The sequence below is a fragment of the Stenella coeruleoalba genome, assembly GCF_951394435.1.
Source record: "Stenella coeruleoalba genome assembly, chromosome: 3".
In the NCBI taxonomy this organism is placed as follows: domain Eukaryota; kingdom Metazoa; phylum Chordata; class Mammalia; order Artiodactyla; family Delphinidae; genus Stenella; species Stenella coeruleoalba.
The window spans coordinates 86,682,167-86,702,159 of NC_137148.1; positions in this window are offsets into that span (position 1 = coordinate 86,682,167).

The following is a 19,993-nucleotide window of genomic DNA, read 5'->3' on the forward strand; positions in this document are numbered from 1 at the left end:
ATTGCCTCAGGGGAGATTATACACTAGTCTAGAAGGCTGGCGAGTAAATGGAGTCATATTAAACATAACCAAAAAGAAAACTGAAAAAAACTTCAAATGACTGGAACACCATCTGCCTGTGTTCCTTTAATCTGGGCTGCAACCTTCAGTAATTGGTATTTATGGGGTCATTCTCAGAGCTCTTTGTCTTGCACAAAGAAAAACATGATATGAACTTTAATAAGCATGACTCTGTGGTTATCTCTCTGAAAAATAAGGATGCTATTTCATACGTAACTATTCTAATTTTCAAAATTTTCCTGGGCTATATGAAGTCTATTATTATTTTTAGTGCAATAGGTTTCTAAGAGTTTGTTTTTGTCTTTGCTCTGCCTCGGGGGTCACAGTCAGCACTATGATCACCTCATTACTTCTTTCTGCTTCTCAATCATCTCTTCCCATTTGTTGTTGAAATTTCTTTTTGGTAAATAATTTTTATTGTAGTATAGTTGATTTACAATGTTGAAAATTTCTTAACCTTTAAATTTCCAAATGATGGCTTTCCTTTCCAAATTTGGTCTATTGGAATGCTCCAGAGACCTGCATCAAAATAATAATAACAATATGCTCTATTAAAATAACATTACTTGAAGCCTACACAACCCACTGAACCAACCTTAGCCACTGGGGGCAGACAACAAAATAGCGGGATCTACAAACCTACAGCATGTGGAAAGGAGACACCAAACACAGTAAGTGAAGCAAAATGAGAAGACAGAGAAACACACAGCAGATGAAGGAGCAAGGTAAAAACCCACCAGACAAAACAAATGAAGAGGAAATAGGCAGTCTAGTCTACCTGGAAAAGAATTCAGAGTAATCATAGTAAAGATGATCCAAAATCTTGGAAATAGAATGGAGAAAATACAAGAAACGTTTAACAAGGACCTAGAAGAACTAAAGAGCAAACAAACGATGAACAACACAATAAATGAAGTCAAAAATTCTCTAGAAGGAATCAATAGAGAATAACTGAGACAGAAGAATGAATAAGTGACCTGGAAGATAAAATAGTGGAAATAACTACTGCAGAGCAGAATAAAGAAAAAAGAATGAAAAGAATTGATGATAGTCTCAGAGAACTCTGGGACAACATTAAACACACCAACATTTGAATTATAGGGGTCCCAGAAGAAGAAGAGAAAAAGAAAGGGACTGAGAAAATATTTGAAGAAATTATAGTTGAAAACTTCCCTAATATGGGAAAGGAAACAGTCAATCAAGTCCAGGAAGTGCAGAGAATCCCATACAGGATAAATCCAAGGATAAACATGCCAAGACACATATTAATTAAAGTATCAAAAATAAAATACAAAGAAAAAATATTAAAAGCAGAAAGGGAAAAACAACAAATAACATACAAGGGAATCCCCATAAGGTTACCAGCTGATCTTTCAGCAGAAACTCTGCAAGCCAGAAGGGAGTGGCAAGACATATTTAAAGTGATGAAAGGGAAAAACCTACAACTAAGACTACTCTACCCAGCAAGGATCTCATTCAGATTCGATAGAGAAATTAAAACCTTTACAGGCAAGCAAGAGAATTCAGCACCATCAAACCAGCTTTACAACAAATGCTAAAGGAACTTCTCTAGGCAGGAAACACAAGACAAGGAAAAGACCTACACTAACAAACCCAAAACAATTAAGAAAATGGGAATAGGAACATACATATTGATAATTACCTTAAATGTAAATGGATTAAATGCTCCAACCAAAAGACATAGACTGGCTGAATGGACACAAAAACAAGATCCATATATATGCTGTCTACAGGAGACCCACTTCAGACCTAGGGACACATACAGACTGAAAGTGAAGGAAAGGAAAAATATTTTCTATGCAACTGGAAATCAAGATAAAGCTGGAGTAGCAATTTTCATATCAGACAAAATAGACTTTAAATTGAAGACTATTACAAGAGACAAAGAAGGACACTACATAATGATCAAGGGATCAATCCAAGAAGAAGATATAACAATTGTAAATATTTATGCACCCAACATAGGAGCACCTCAATACACAAGGAAAATGCTAACAACCATAAAAGGGGAAAACGACAGGAACACAATCATAGTAGGGGACTCTTAACACCCCACTTTCACCAATGGACAGATCAACCAAAATGAAAATAAATAAGGAAGCACAAGCTTTAAATGACACATTAAACAAGAAGGACTTAATTGATACTTATAGGACATTCCATCCCAAAACAACAGAATACACTTTCTTCTCAAGTCCTCATGGAACATTCTCCAGGATAGATCATATCTTGGGTCACAAATCAAGCCTTGGTAAAGTTAAGAAAATTGAAATTGTATCAAGTATCTTCTCTGACCACGATGCTATAAGACTACGTATCAATTACAGGGAAAAAATCTGTAAAAAATACAAACACATGGACGCTAACAATACACTACTAAATAACCAAGATATCACTGAAGAAATCAAAGAGGAAATCAAGAAATACCTAGAAACAAATGATAATGAAAACATGATGACCCAAAACCTATGGGATGAACCAAAAGCAGTTCTAAGAGGGACATTTATAGCTAAACAATCCTACCTTAAGAAATAAGAAACATCTCAAACAACCTAACCTTACACCTAAAGCAATTAGAGAAAGAAGAACAAAAAAACCCTAAAGTTAGCAGAAGGAGAGAAATCATAAAGGTCAGATCAGAAGTAAATGGAAAAGAAATGAAGGAAATGATAGCAAAGATCAATAAAACTAAAAGCTGGTTCTTTGAGAAGATAAACAAAATTGATAAACCATTAGCCAGACTCTTCAGGAAAAAGAGGGAGAAGACTCAAATCAATAGAATTAGAATGAAAAAGGAGAAGTAACAACTGACACTGCAGAAATACAAAGGATCATGAGAGATTACTACAAGAAACTATATGCCAATAAAATGGACAACCTGGAAGAAATGGACAAATTCTTAGAAAAGCACAACCTTCCAAGTCTGAACCAGAAAGAAATGGAAAATATAAACAGACCAATCACAAGCACTGAAATTGAGACTGTGATTTAAAATCTTCCAACAAACAATAGCCCAGGACCAGATGGCCTCACAGCCGAATTCTGTGAAACATTTAGAGAAGAGCTAATACCTATCCTTCTCAAACTCTTCCAAAATATAGCAGAGGGAGGAACACTCCCAAACTCATTCTATGAGGCCACCATCACCCTGATACCAAAACCAGACAAAGATGTCACAAAAAAAAAAACACTACAGGCCAATATCTCTGATGAACATATATGCAAAAATCCTCAATAAAATACTACCAAACAGAATGCAACAGCACATTAAAAGGATCATATACCATGATCAAGTGGGGTTTATCCCAGGAATGCAAGGATCCTTTAATATACACAAATCAATCAATGTGATAAACCATATTAACAAACTGAAGGAGAAAAACCATATATAATGGAGAAAAGACAGCCTCTTTAGTAAGTGGTGTTGGTAAAACTGGACAGCTACATGTAAAAGAATGAAATTAGAACACTCCCTACCACCATACACAAAAATAAACTCAAAATGGATTAAAGACCTAACTGTAAGGCCAGACACTATCAAACTCTTAGAGGAAAATATAGGCAGAACACTCTATGACATAAATCACAGCAAGGTCTTTATTGACCCACCTTCTAGAGAAATGGAAATAAAAACAAAAAGAAACAAATGGGACCTAATGAAACACAAAAGCTTTTGCACAGCAAGGGAAACCATAAACAACATGAAAAGACAACCCTCAGAATGGGAGAAAATATTTGCAAATGAAGCAACTGACAAAGGATTTAATCTCCAAAATTTACAAGCAGCTCGTGCAGCTCAATATCAAAAACACAAACAACCCAATCCAAAAATGGGCGGAAGACCTATATAGACATTTCTCCCAGGGAGATATACAGATTGCCAACAAACACATGAAAGGATGTTCAGCATCACTAATCATTAGAGAAATGCAAATCAAAACTAAAGTGAGGTATCACCTCACACCAATCAGAATGGCCATCATCAAAAAATCTAGAAACAATAAATGCTGGAGCGGGTGTGGAGTAAAGGGAACCCTCTTGCACTGTTGGTGGGAATGTAAATTGATACAGCCACTATGGAGAACAGTATGGTGGTTCCTTAAAAAACTAAAAATAGAACTACCTTATGACCCAGCAATCCCACTATTGGGCATATACCCTGAGAAAACCATAATTCAAAAAGAGTCATGCACCACAATGTTCATTGCAGGTCTATTTACAATAGCCAGGACATGGAAGCAACCTAAGTGTCCATCGCCAGATGAATGGATAAAGAAGATGTGGCACATATATACAATGGAATATTACTCAGCCATTAAAAGAAATGAAATTGAGTTATTTGTAGTGAGGTGGATGGACCTAGAGACTGTCATACAGAGTGAAGTAAGTTAGAAAGAGAAAAATAAATACCATGTGCTACATTCCACAAACATATGGAATCTAAGAAAAAAAAATAGTTCTTAAGAACCTAGGGGCAGGACAGGAATAAAGACGCAGCCGTGGAGAATGGACTTGAGGACATGGTCGGGGGAAATGTAAGCTGGGATGGAGTGAGAGAGTGGCATGTACTTATATCTACTACCAAATGTAAAATAGCTAGTGGGAAGCAGCCGCATAGCACAGGGAGATCAGCTTGGTGCTTTGTGACCACCTAGAAGGATGGGACAGGGAGGGTGGGAGGAAGACGCAAGAGGCAGGAGATATGGGGATATATGTATATGTACAGCTGATTCACTTTGTTATAAAACAGAAACTAACACACCATTGTAAAGCAATTATACTCCAATAAAGATATTTAAAAAATAATAAAATAACATTACTTAAATTATATGATCTTTCAATGTTTCTAATTTCCCAGATTTGTTCAAAAATTGCTCTAAAAAATCAGCTCAACAGGTGAAACTGGAAATTAATCTAACCTGGGAGTACTTAAGAAGACATTTTCATAATTCTGGCAAGCCAACATTAAAGAGAGCAAGTTGAGAATTGCAAAAGGCAGGACAAGTGATCACACATGACTATATGACTAGCACTTGTCATTCTAAAATGCCTCATCTTCATGCTTCTTTCAAAGGACTGTTAAAAGAAAAATAAATTTATCAGTTGAACTTAATACAAGCTGTTCTCTCCATAGTATGGTGATAACTAGCTCAGAGCAATCAACAATCAATCAGTCAGTAATAGAAAAGGAAGAAATGATCCCTGGTAGTCTATGAAGGGAATGTCATCATACACAAGAGAAACTATAAGCAGATTTTGCAATTTAATGGACAAGCTACTCAAACTTTCCACCGAAACATATGTTAAGCCCTGCTATTACCTAGGAGACAAAAGGAACAATTTTCCCTGAGTGTCCTGTCTTGTTTCCACAGATCCTAAGATATTGTTTAGATTGGCAAATAGTCTGTAAACAAACGTTTCATCACTGTGAACAACCTATCATTATAATAACTGAAGAAAAATAATGCAAAATGAACTGATAAGACAAAATTATATATACAAAGTATGCATATTTAGGTTTTATTTTAGCGTAAGTCATATGATTTACTTGAAATTTTTATAATATTTCTACAATTTATTTTCTTATCCTTAGTTTAAAAAACATGGTGAGGCTCTTGTTTACCTAACTGGTTGATTTGGAACAAACTGTTAGCTGACTTTTTTATTTTTTTTTTTTGGGAGGGAGAAAAATTACTTACTTTAGTACCGAATTCTCTATTATCTAGTCAGCTGGGCTCTTGGGGAAGTTCTCTGGGCTATGTTTAAAGAAGCTCCCTACAGCTAGGAGTGAAGATCTTTTTTCTGTAGTTTGCAGAACTAGTCTAGTCTGCAATAACCTCAGGCATTTCATAAGGGTAATTATTGACACCCAAACTTTTGTTTGTCTCTTTAGAGACAGAGGGGGTTCAGTTACTTTTCAATATCTTGTCTCTGACCAACATTTCTAATATTTCTGAGAAGTATACTTTGAATGTTTTGCAAATAAAAGACAAGAAATATGTAGCACAGACCTCAAGCTTGTCTTAGGTTCAACTTCACTTCCAGGGGTAGCTATGTCTTTTGACTCAGTTATCATAAAGTGGGAATGGAAAACAATTACAGAAATGTTTTTTGAAACAATGTTATTAATTAAGACATAAAAAGAAGAGTAGAAGCAATTTTCTGAACATTTCAGGAAAATTTGGTCCAGAGGAAGCTAGTCAATATGACTTTTAATAATCAGATTACCAATTGATGAAATCAGCCGGAGCACAAACCTGCATTTTCCTTAGCTGATGATGAAACTAAACTTTCTTTTAGTTAGACGTGCGCTTTGCCAGCTCTGTATATTTTATTTCAGGTATACGCATATCCACAAGTAACAAAAATGTAACTTAAAATAGCAATGCTAGGGACTTCCCTGGTGGCGCAGTGGTTAAGAATCCACCTACCAATGCTGGGGACATGGGTTTGAGCCCTGGTCCGGGAAGATCCCACACGCCGCGGAGCAACTAATCCCGTGTGCCACACTACTGAGCCTAAGCTCTAGAGCCCATGAGCCACAACTACTGAGCCTGCACGCCTAGAGCCCGTGCTCCGTAACAAGAGAAGCCACCACAATGAGAAGCCCGCACACCACAATGAAGACACAACTAGAGAAAGCCCATGCACAACAACAAAAACCCAACACAGCCAAATATAAAAATAAATAAATATATATATATATATATATATAAAGTGAATCTATTTTAAAAAAAGAATATTTGCATAATCTTAAAATTCAAGAACTGCTTGAGGAAAACACTGTATAAAAGGAGTTGTAGAATACTCAATACATTTATAGGAGTGATTTAGAGTCACACCCATTTTCATTATATAACAGAATTTGGATGATAGACACAGTGCATCATAACTGAATGTGCATGAATACTGAGGTGAGAAGCATTATCCTAGGGCAGTGGTTCTCAAAGCATCATCCTCAGATCAATAGCATCAGCATTTCCAGGGAAGTTGTTAAAAATGCAAATCCTACACCCCAGAACTAGTGCATCAGACACGCAGAGGATAGGGCCCAGCACTCAGGGGTGGCTTTCAACAATCCCTCAGGAGATTCTGTGCTCACTAAAGTTTGAGAATCACTAGTCCGGTGAAGTTTCTGTCTTCTAGGACATAAGGTAATTTTTTTATGAATTACGATACCTTCTTTTAAAACAAAATGCTTGATTTATGCATTCATTCAGCTAGCATTTATTGACTATGCATTTGATGCCAAGGGCAGTGCTAGGCATCAAGATATGGTTGGGAAGAAAACAACCATTGTCCCTAGCCATACTGAACTTATAAACTATACTCTCTGGTGGAGGAGAAAAACACAAATGGTAAAGCAAATAATACTAACTATAAAGGAGAATTATGAAGCATGTGAATAGGGAGCAGTATAAAGTAAAACAGGGTGTGAATTGAGAAAACTTACTGTAGATAGGTAATTTGTCTGTCTGTGGAGGTGATATTTGGAGGAAGGAACAGCAGGAGTGAGGGCCACACATCAAGAAAGAGCCCTGGGAGTGGTAGGACCTGAATGAGGTTCAGGATGACTGAACTCAAGCAAGTAGGTTGGACAGTGACAAGATGTGAATTTGAATACTTTTGAAACAAGTTTTCATTCTATTTAATTTGCAATTGTTAATTTGTGAAGGATTTATTAGGTGAACTGCAATGGTAGATTTGCTTTTTCAAAGATTGCTTTGTTTTGTTAAAGGAGGAATGAGCAAGAAGAGAGATATGAGTGGAGGTGAGACAACCAGTTATGAAGTTGCTGCAATAATGAGAGAGAGAGAGAGAGAGAGAGAAAATGATGGTTGCTGAGCTGGAGTGATGGCAGAGAAGAAAAGTGGATGAATTTGAAAGTGTACACCATATGAATATCTAATTCTGTTGTCGTACTGTAGTTTCCTGCTACCTCTATTCAAGGGAAATTCAGAGGCTACTGTTTTGTTTTTCCTGCCATATCATCATCTAGATGGCCTCAGTTTACCACTGCTGACAGCAAGAATGAACATGAAAATATGAGAATACTGCTTTTCCCAGATTCTCAGACCTGAATACAAGTGTGTCCATCATGATAAGGGTTAAGCAGTTCTTTAGTTAAAAGTTTAGCTACTTGCTCCAAAGCCAGAGAGAATCTAGATGAGAGAAGTGTTCTTTTTCACTTTACCAATAAAAGAGAACCTCACCACCAAGAATTTTGGATTTAATGTCTTATGTGAATACTCCCTAAGCCATCCAAGATGTCCCAAATAGATGTTCCTTCATTCTCTGACTTTCCCCCTTTCTTCCTACTTCCTGCAGTTCATTTCCTTCCCCTCTGGTAATCCCATTAACACACATTCTGATTCTTAAAGCAATAGAAATGCAGCAGACCACCTAATGAAAGTCCCAGACTCTATAGAAGTGATGCCGAGGGAGGACCTAATGGTCTTTTTAAGAACATAGAAAGCTAATTTGTGATGTAATGTTAAAATGTAACATTCCTTTATTCATCTTCAAATTTTTATTGATAGTCATTCAGTCACACCAAAGCCTTGTGCTGGTGCCAGAATGGTTTCTAGTGTTTAGCAAAAGTAGGACTGGTGATAATGGCTTATATAGGGAGAAGAGTTCATTGCTCTGCTTACAAGATATCACATTTTGGAAGAATGAAGATGTCACCACAGTAGTCCAGATAAAAAATAATGGTGGCTAGTTACAAAGTCTCTAGGACATCCTCACTGGCCATCATCAATATAGAGCTGTGGCATCTCTCTAGAAGACCTCATCTCTTCCAAGTACCACACAAATACACTACATATATGCAGGAAGTGGACAGAGGAATTGAGAGGGAGAAGAAGAAGGCAGAGAATGAGACAGAAAGTCCAATGTCCTGCCTCCACATGTACCACCACAATATCTGGGGAAAATTTGTTGGCTGATTCTTAAAAATCTCCAGCTATATACAGCGCACCATATTTCTTTGTGTGTGTGTGTTTTCAATTAATATTTTTACTTTGTTTTTTATTGAAGTAGAGTTGATTTAAAATATTATATTAGTTTCAGGTGTACGACATAGTGATTCAGTATTTTTATGGATTATAGTCCATTTAAAGTTATTATAAAATATTGGCTGTGTTCCCTGTGCTGCACATTATATCCTTGTTGTCTATTTATTTTATACATAATAGTTTGTCCCTTACCCCTATCTTGCCCCTTCCCTTTCCCTCTCCCCACTGGTAACCACTAGTTTGTTCTCTATATCTGTGAGTATGTTTCTGTTTCGTTATATTCAGTTGTTTGTTTTAGTTTTTAGATTCCATATATAAGTGATAGCAAACAGTATTTGTCTTTCTCTGTCTGACTTATTTCACTAAGCATAATGCCATCCAAGTCCATTCATGTTTTTGCAAATGGCAGAATTCTATTCTTTTTTATAACTGAGTAATATTCCATTGTATGTATCCATTCATCTGTTGATGGACACTGAGGTTGTTTCCATATCTTGGCTATTGTAAATAATGCTGCTATGAACATTGGGGTGCATGCATCTTTTTAAATTAATGTTTTCATTTTCTTCAGATATATAGTGAGGAGTGGAATTGCTGGATCATACAGCAGTTTTATTTTTTTGTTTTCTGAAGAACCTCCATTCTGTTTTCTATACTGGCTGCACCAATTTACATTCCCACCAACATCTTACTAGGGTTCCCTTTTCTCCATATCCTTGCCAACATTTGTTATGTGTAGACTTTTTGATGCTAGCCATTCTGACAGGTGTGAGGTGATATCTCATTGCGGTTTTAATTTGCATTTCTCTCATGATTAGCAATGTTGAGCACCTTTTCGTATGCCTATTGACCATTTGTGTAACTTCTTTGGAAAAATGTCTATTCAGGCCTTCTGCCCATTTTTTAATTGGTTGTTTGTTTTTTTGATATTGAGTTGTATGATCTGTTTATATATTTTGGATATATTGTCAGTCATATCATTTGTAAATATTTTCTCCCATTCAGTAGGTTGTCTTTTTTTTTTTTTTTTTTTTTTTGGCAATGGTCTCCTTTGTTGTGCAAATGCTTTTAAGTTTAATTGGTCCCATTTGTTTAGTTTTGCTTTCATTTCTTTTGCTATAGGATACAGATGCAAAAAAATGTTGCTATGATTTATGTCAAAGAGTGTTCTGCCTATGCTTTCTTCTAGGAGTTTTATGGTTTCCAGTCTTACAGTTAGATCTTTAATCCCTTTTCAATTTATTTTTGTACATGGTGTGAGAAAATGTTTTAATTCTGTTTTCTTATGTGTAACTGCCCAGTTTTCCCAGCACGACTATCAAAGAGATTATCTTTCTCCATTGTATATTCTTGCCTCCTTTGTCCTAGATTAATTAACCATAGGTATGTCAGTTTATTTCTGGGCTTTCTATTCTGTTCCATTGATCTATGTATCTATTTTTGTGCAGTATCATACTGATTTGATTACTGTAGCTTTGTAGTATAATCTGAAGTCAGGGAGCATGATACCAGAGCACCATATTTCTGATTAGGAACTTTCTTCATTGATATTGTAAATACAAATAATAAGTGCTATTGTTTTTTTTTTTGTTTTTTGACTTGCAAAAAATACTTGGTCTAGCAGCTATGCTGAAAAGAGCAGTTCCATTACTTTTCTCTGTTTGCTCAGATATAATGAGATTTTGCTCATTATATATATTTATATATACTTAGGAAAAACATGTACATGCTTTTCAATACCATACTCAAACTTCCCAATTCATAATGTTTTTTATAAAAATGGTCAGTGAATTTCAAGAATTACATACAACTATTCCCCCAAGTTTGAGCAAGCTAGATAACACCATCAGTCATGATAATGCCTAGTGTGGTTATGAACATTTAAAGTTATATTTGTTTTATGTCTTGCTATAATAAATGTTCTACATTCATGGTTTTTAAAATTTCATTTGCCATTTATCTGCTCAGTTTTATATGTATATGTGTGTGTGTGTGTGTGCGCGTATATATATATATAATGATCCCTTATATCTCATCTCCAGCCCTATTCCCTCATTGGACCTCCAGACTAGAATAATACTATATTCAACTCCCTATGTAACATATCTGCTTAGACGTATCAGATGTATCTCAAACTTAATATGGCCAAAAGTATATAAATTCAAGAATAAATAAATAAAACTTACTTATCCACGAATACTTGCTCTTCTCCTAATCATCCCCACATAGTAAATGGCACCACTGTCCACTCAATTGCTGAAATTAAAATTTAGGTGTTTTCCTTGATTCTTTCCTGTTATCCTTCTCTCCTCTTCATCTAGTCCATCATCAAATACTAAAATTCCACATTTAGAAAGATACTTCTGAATGGGTCCAGTTCTAACCCAAGCCACTGTCATCTTTCCGATGCATTGGTACAATGACATTCTAACAGCCCCCTTTTTCTATTCTTGCTTATGTTCCATTCTTTTCCCAGCAGCCAAAATGGTATTTTTAAGAAAAAAATTAGATCATGCCACTGCCTTGCTTAAAAGATCCCAGTAATTCCATAGCCACTTTGAATAACAACCAAGTTTCTTTCTTTGTCTTATGAAGCCCTACATGATCTAGTCTCTACCTATCCCTCTGACCCGTGGCCTCAGACTCACCATACTGCTCACCTCTTACTCACTACACTTTAGACCTGTGCTGTTCAACACTGTAACCACTAGTCACATGTGGCTATTTCAACTTCAGTGCAAATCCATTAAACTTAAATAAAATTAAAAACTCAGCTCCTCATTTACTCTAGTTACATTCCAAGTGTCTAACAATCATAAGTGGTTAGTAGCTACCATACTGGACAGCTCAATCTCAGAAAGTTCTATTGGACAATGCTACTCTAGACAAACTAGTTTTTCCCCCTATTACCTGAATATGCCAGTTGTGTTCCCAAAACAAAGTCTTTGTCCTTGCTCTTCCTTCTCCATGGATTGTTCTATCCCAGTGTGTCTGTATAGTTCCTTTTCACTTATATCTCAGTATAAATGTCATTGCTATAGTCTGAATATTTGTATCCCTGCAATATTCATATGTGGAAGCCCTAATCTCCAGTGTGATGGTATTTGGAGGTGGAGGCTTTGGGAGCTAATTAGGTCATGAGTGGAGCTCTCATGAAGGGATTAGTGCTCTTATAAAAAGGCAGAGAGATGATCTCTCTCCACCATGCGAGGATACACTAAGAAGGCAACAATTGCAAACCAGGAAAAGTGTTCTCACCAGACACTGAAACTGCTGGTACTTTGTTCTTGGACTTCCCAACCTCCAGAACTGTGAAAAATAAATATCTGTTGTTTAAGCCCCCCAGCTTATGATAATTTGTTATTGCAGCCCAAGCTGGCTAAGACAGTCATCTTCCTAGACCAATGAGTCTAAAATCACCACCCAGGCACTCCCTTCATATGACCTAATTTAAATTTCTGCATTGCATTTGTAACTATTTCTTATTTCTCTTGGTCATTTTTTGTTTGTTTGTTGTCTGTCTGCCCTACCAGAATTTAGGTTTCATGGCACTGAGACTTCATCTGTGTTTTGTTCACAGCTGTATCACTTACCTAGACTTATATTTGGCAAGTATCAAAAAATACTTGTGGAAGGAAGGAGGTCAGGAGGGGAAATCTCTTACTGTTTGTAGTATGTATCAATTCCAACATATTAATATTTAGAAGAAAACATCTCACAGAAATAAAATGTAAGCACCTAATATAAATACAATAATGAATTTAGTAAATTCATTTTGAATTAAATTTAAAGTCCAGTGCTAATATTCCAGCTCTGATTCTGTCTTGGATATATCATTTTGCTTCTAAGAGCCTCCATCTTATTTATAAAAGAAGGAATTAAGACTAGAGTTAAAAGATTTCTTACAGTTCCGAATTCTGTGTACTTAGGAAGGTATTGAACCTAGGAGGAATATTCAACTCTCTTAATATATCTAGAAAGTACCTGTTCATGTATCCTTTCTTATTATGTGAATATTCTGTGAATATTTTCTGTGAATATTTTAGCTGTATCTTAAATCATCATCACATTGTACGGTCTTAAGCTCCCTAAGTGTTCATGAAGTAAAATTTTTAAAAACAAGTTTAATCATATTATATTAGAGAAAGTTTTGCTATAAAGAAACTAAGCTAGGGGCTTCCCTGGTGGCGCAGCGGTTGAGAGTCCGCCTGCCGACGCAGGGTACACGGGTTCGTGCCCCAGTCCGGGAGGATCCCACATGCCGCGGAGCGGCTGGGCCCGTGAGCCATGGCCGCTGAGCCTGCGCGTCCGGGGCCTGTCTCCGCAACAGGAGAGGCCACAACAGTGGGAGGCCCACGTACCGAAAAAAAAAAAAAAGAAACTAAGCTAATCATTAAATCAGAATTTAGGGACACATTTACATGAAGATATCAAATTAACCACAACATAATTGATTATTAAGCAATTGATCAGATCAAATTAAACAATTAAGACCTTTACATTATTCTGCTGTAGGCATGTCGAGTCATATGCATATAGCCAAAAAGCCAGGTGAAAACAACCCTATCCTGATGAGAACTCCTGTTAGAAATTTCTAAGTATGGAAACTACACCTTTGTTTGTTCAAAGAGAACAGGTTTACATAGCTAGGCTTTTATATATCAGGTCTTCTTAGGAGACAGTTTACTTAAGAGAAGTAAATTCTCAAAGGAACCTACTTAGTACGGCATCCATGTCACAACAATCAGAAAGAGTCCAGTCTGGGAAGACTCCACATAGTTCATTCACATGAAGATTTTCTGAGGCAGTTGTAAGCCAGGGTTTTATCATATTCATATCTATATCTTCCCCAGGATCTACAACATTACATTGAATACTAGATGGACTACAAATATTTAAGAAATCAATATTTAAAAGGCAAAAGAATTGTTTTTTAGATGAAGTTATATAACTTTGATGAAACTTTTGGCCATTCATAAGGCGTCTCTTAATTTTTCATATCCCCCTTAGGCACTCAGGAAAGAGGCTCAGACTATTTTCAGAAAGAAATGTGGGCAGCATCCTCCAGTGCAGTGTCTCCAAATGAGAACATAGTGATGAGATAAGAATTATCTTCATATCCAAACTGCTGAATAAGAACAAGCTCCAAAAACAGAGGAAGGCCCACACTGCCAAAGATAGTTTGTTACTAGAGCATTGCAATACTTGAGATTTACTGCTTATTAAAATGCAAAAGGCCATTACTTCCCCCAGAACAAATTTTGTGAACAGAGAGGAACCTAGGAAGCTTTTAGCCCATTTCCTGAATCATAAACAAAGAGCTCCATACACAGTGACTGTATGAGATGTAAAGGGGAGTATATTATATGATCCTTATTGGATTACTCAAAGCCTCAGCGAAGCTACTTTCAGAAGTGATATAAATCAAAGCTAACTGCTTCCATAGAAAAGCAATCAAGTTTTTAAGAGAATATCTTTGTACCTGAGGTTGTACAGTAAGATTTAGATGCTTCTATTAGGACCTTTGCTATGGAACATACTTAAGTAATTATAAAGATTCAGCCTGGAAAAACACCTGGACAGACTCCCAAGGGAATTAAATCTTTTGGTTTCAGGTTTTGGATACTTTATGGAAGTATTTCCCCATCCACTTTCTGAAAATACACACACACACATACCTCCCTTGTATATAGTAATAAAGTAGTATATTAAATAGGATGAGTTATAGAATTTTTCACATCTTATGTGCTTCTAGAAAGACATAAACCCCTAAAAGAACTTACATTTGAAAAAAATTAAACCAAAAGAAAATGTGTCTTTGGGAATATTGGAGAAGATGTTTAAAAATGTGAAATCATTCCTTCTCCAGAATCTTTTATACTATTCAAGATGGGGTTCCTCAGACTTACTGAGAGATGTCTTTAAAATGAGACAAAATAATAGTGACATGCTGGTGAAAAATAATTTCCTGCCAGGTGTAAACATTATCAGGGGGTCCATAAGAAAGCTTTCATTTTCCTGTCTATCACTGCCTTGTGGTTAAATATTTAACAATTCTCTAGATTTAAAAACACATGCAAATCTTGCACTTTTTTGTAGCTGACTTTTGCCACTTAGAACAGTAAATCGTTTTCTAGAACTACAAGTAAAAAGAACTGGTTTTTAATTGTTGCTTATTTGAGGACTTGGGCAATTAAAAATCCCTCCCAAATTTTGTCTTTTTCAGAAAATATACCTGAAAAATCAAATATGAATTTCCCCCATTAGGAAGTCTCCAAGAATGAATTATCATTCAGTGGAAAAGTATTTATTGACTAGTACTTTTGTGCCTGTGACTATGCTAGGTTGTGAAAAATGCAGAATAACCGCAAGGCATAGCTTGTGGCCTCAAGGACCCTGTAGTTTAGTGGACTAAGGTAACATATGAAAATGTGAGAATAATGCAAGATAATAAATATGTGTTCAATTCTGTGGCAAGATTATAGGTGTTCTAAGAAATCAGAGACATGAGAAATGGAAAATCGATAGAATTTATCAGGGTTGGAGTATTTGTAAAGGAAGTGCATCTTAAGTTGGGCAGAGGGATTTAGACTTGTGATAAATTGTTCAGAGTAACTGTAGGTTTTGAGCAGGGAGTGACAGATGAAACCGACAGTGGAGGAAAATTTATGTGGTATCAGTATGCAGGAAGTCTTAGATGTTAGAAGAGGATATGCTAACTAGAAGCTTAACCTCATACCTCAGGGACAATATGATAAAGGCCTGGGCTATGAGGTAGCTTGTAGGAATAGAAAATTGACATTTGGAAGGAAAAATTGATAGGTTTTCATAACTAAGTGTAAATAGTAGAGAGTGATTATTACTTAGAATATATATTACAAGAGTTAATAACCAAGCACTCATAAAACATAATAACCACTGTCCTAGTTTGTATTCCCCTGAAAGCACTCTCTTGTGACAGGGGCATGGATATAAGTCATTTATTTGGGAGAAATTCCCAGGAAGGAAAAGTGAAGAAATGGGGAGAGAGAGGCAGGGAAAGGAGAAGAGCTAGTAAAGGGAACCTTTAGTGGGCTGGTTAGCAATGTGAACAAATATAGGGCTCAGTCCTGTTGGGTACCTTCAAAGACACCAGGACTAGCATGTTTCAGAATTGTCCCACAAGAAGCTAAGGAGGCTAATGAATTTATCCACTGACTTCTGTACCATTGGTGGAGAGTTGCTCCCACTGGCATCATCTGCCCCATACTTCTGAATTGGACCTACCTATGGGTTGAACAGCCACTTCTGCCTTGGAGAACACCCTCAGCAGAAAAGCAGAGGGATTCAGTGGTGCAAACCTGAAGTGCAACACTAGCAATGGCACTTTATAACCACAGCTGCACAGAAACCAGGTGGGGACACAGAATGTCACACATGAGCAACTGCTATAATCACACATGTTATATGCCTCAAACAAGGGCACCATATGGAAGGAAGCCACAGAGAGAAACGAAACTTAGTAATTCATAACTCAGGTTCTGGACTCAGAGGTCTTTGGGTAGGAAATCAGTGTACTCCTCTGTGAGACTTTGAATAACTTACTTCCTCTAAACTTCCTCAGTTCTTACCTAACTTGTATCAATGTTATGAAAACTCAATGAGTTAATGTATATAAAATAATTAGGCAGGTGCAAGAAAAGATCTCCAAAAATGTTGGGTCTTAGAAACATTTTTTTTAATTGGAACCCCCAGGAAATTTGCACCAAAAAATCAAATTAGTAGCAATTTTCAGTATAGGACACACAAAATTGAAATCAGTATTTTGTCATGCATTTTTATTCCAGTGACAGGATTGTTGATGGCCCTAATTAAGGTACTTAATAAAGCTCTGAAATAATAATACTAGCAAAGAATGTGCCTAGTAGCTAAATACCACCTCATCCAGTTAAAATCCTCACTTTCATCAAATTGTAGTAAAGAACACTCCACAGCCACTACTCTCCATCTCTAACAAATGCTCTGGTTTCTCTATAGAACTTCACAGGCAGTGCAACTGTGTTCTTCCAAGAGGGTGAGCCGCTATCAGCACCAACCAGGATAGTGTTTACTCTGCAGTCACACACGCTTCTCCTGAAGTGAGTTCACTGACTTTCAGACTTGACAGAGAACTGCTATTCATTCCAGGTATGACAAATGCATGTCGTTAGTTCCATCATGCGCTCCAACCTGCAGCAAATAGTACTAAGGGAATTTTAAAGGTCGCTAAATAACAACTAAAAAGCAATTTGCTTGGGCTTCCCTGGTGGCGCAGTGGTTGAGAGTCCGCCTGCCGATGCAGGGGACACAGGTTCGTGCCCCGGTCTGGGAAGATCCCACATGCTGCGGAGAGGCTAGGCCCGTGAGCCATGGCCGCTGAGCCTGCGCGTCCGGAGCCTGTGCGCCGCAACGGGAGAGGCCACAGCGGTGAGAGGCCCGCGTACCACAAAAAAAGCAATCTGCTTGCATGATCATGGTCAATGTCCACCTCCTCCTTTATTCATTATAAATCTCAAAGTCAGTCAGTTCTATGGAGGTACTACAATGGTTCACCTGCAGGAATTCCAGAGAAATATTTATAGACACATAAAATAATAGGTCCAGAACACAGTCTCATAAAATATTAAGTCCAGAAATGACCTAAGACATCCACACATTTTGTTATAAAGGGAAGAAACAGAGATCCAAGCATGTTAATTTATTTACCCCTAGTCACACACTGACCCAGAACCAGACAGACAATACAGACCTCATTCTATGTCTTCTTCTGCCCTCCAAAGCCTCCTCTCCCAAGTTGAACCATAAATTTCTGCAGGGTACTGATAACTGAAAAACTAGATTGAACAAGATTAACAGAATGGCAATAACAACAATAACAATGCCAACTACTACTTCATAAGTTTCAAGTAATGATTAAGCTCTGAACATTAACAGTAAAGGCAGATATTTCATATTTTCATTCCGCAAGTACTCATCATGCTCCTATTATGTCTGGCGCTGTGAGATATAGCAGTGAATAAGAAAGTTACAGTCTCTAAAATCTATTTTAATGATTTTATTTATATAACTGTGTACTATTACAAGCCCATGTCCTCATGAATTAGAACATGAACAGATAAAGCTCATCGGATTCCAAATTGATGTTCCAATGTGCCTGCTACTTAAGCTTTTCCAGGCAAACCTGCATAGTCACACAATACAGAAAAATTGATAAAATAATCTTTACAACTTGGTCAAAGCTTACAGTATGGGCTATCCTAAATTTGCTTTATATTGGTTATATAGAGCTACACTAAGTCTAACAACATTTTAATTTACAGTCCTTTACAAATGATATTTTTGAAAAATGTCAAATTATTTTTAAGATTATTTCCTACAAGTAGGAAAAAAATTTCTTTGATAAAATTAAAATATAAAATGAAACGTACCTAACAGTGGTTCTAAATAGATGTAGTGTCAGGAGGTTTTTAACTTCAAATCAATTATCAGTGTTTAAATGAGCTCTTTTTCATTAACTGGCCATTTTTCTAGATTATATATGGAAGCTGTAGGAAGTTATTACAAGAATTTTCTTTCCTTTTGGGCAAGAAAATTTTAGTAAGAACATTCATTAAAGACACAGGGAAAAAAAACCCATGTTGACTAATTTTGACTTTTCTGACCAATTTCTATTAAAATGGAAACAGCCTGGGAATCACTCATAATAGCAGAAGGAGTAGTGTTTTCCTTTTTTTCATTCATGATTGCTTTGCCTTTTTTGCATAATTGACAAGCTGTTTCTAAAATATATATGGAAATGTAAAGGACCTAGAGGGAAAAAAAATCAATCTTGAAAAAGAAGAATAAATTGGAGGATTTACAAAACCTGATTTCAGTGTTTACTAAAACAAAGCTATAGTTATTAGATCAGTGTAGTATTGGCCTAAAGATGGATAGACGAACAGATAAAAGGAACCAAATACAAACTCTGGAAATGGACCTACACTTAGGAGACTACTTGATTTTTGACAAATGTGCCAAAGCAATTTAATGGGGAAAGAAAACTTTATGACAAACAGTGCTGGGAAAAAAGTGAAATGACCCCATCTCACACAAGTTATTAATTCAATGGAAAATATAGATGTAAATATAAAAGCTAAAACTCTAATACCTTGGGGAAGGAAACAAAGGAAAATATCTTCAAAACCTTGGCTATACAAAGTTTTTTTTCTAATACAAAGCACAGAAAATACTAACCATAAAAGAAAACAACTGATGAAATTGACTACACCAAAAGTTAAAATCTGCTCATCATAGTAAATGGCAAGTCACAGATTAGGAAAGTTATTTGGAAAAGGGCTCTTATCCAGAATATGTAAAGAATTTCAACAACTTAATAATAATTAAAGACAAAGAAAAAAAATGGATAAAAGACTTGAACACTTTACAGTTCAGTAAGCAAACAATAAAACCTCAACATTATTACACATCAGAGAATACAAATTTAAACCACACTAAGATACCCCTATATACTCACTAGAATGGCTATTAAAATATTGAGAATGACAAATGAAGAGGAAATGGAACTCATATATTGTTGGTAGACATGTAAAACGATGCAACCACGTTAAAAAACTATTTGAAAGTTTTTTATACGGTTAAAATGCACCTACCCTCGTAATTTCACTCCTAGTAATTTACCCCAAAGAAATAAAGCTAATATCCGTAACCAACAAGGCACATAAAAAATGATCATAGCAGTTTCATTCATAAGAGCAAAAGGGTTTTTTGTTTTGTTTTGTTTTGTTTTTAATGCCCATCACAAACAAATTGTGGTGTATTCAAACAATGGACTACTACTCAGCAATAACAATGTACAGGTTGGTGCTCACAACCAC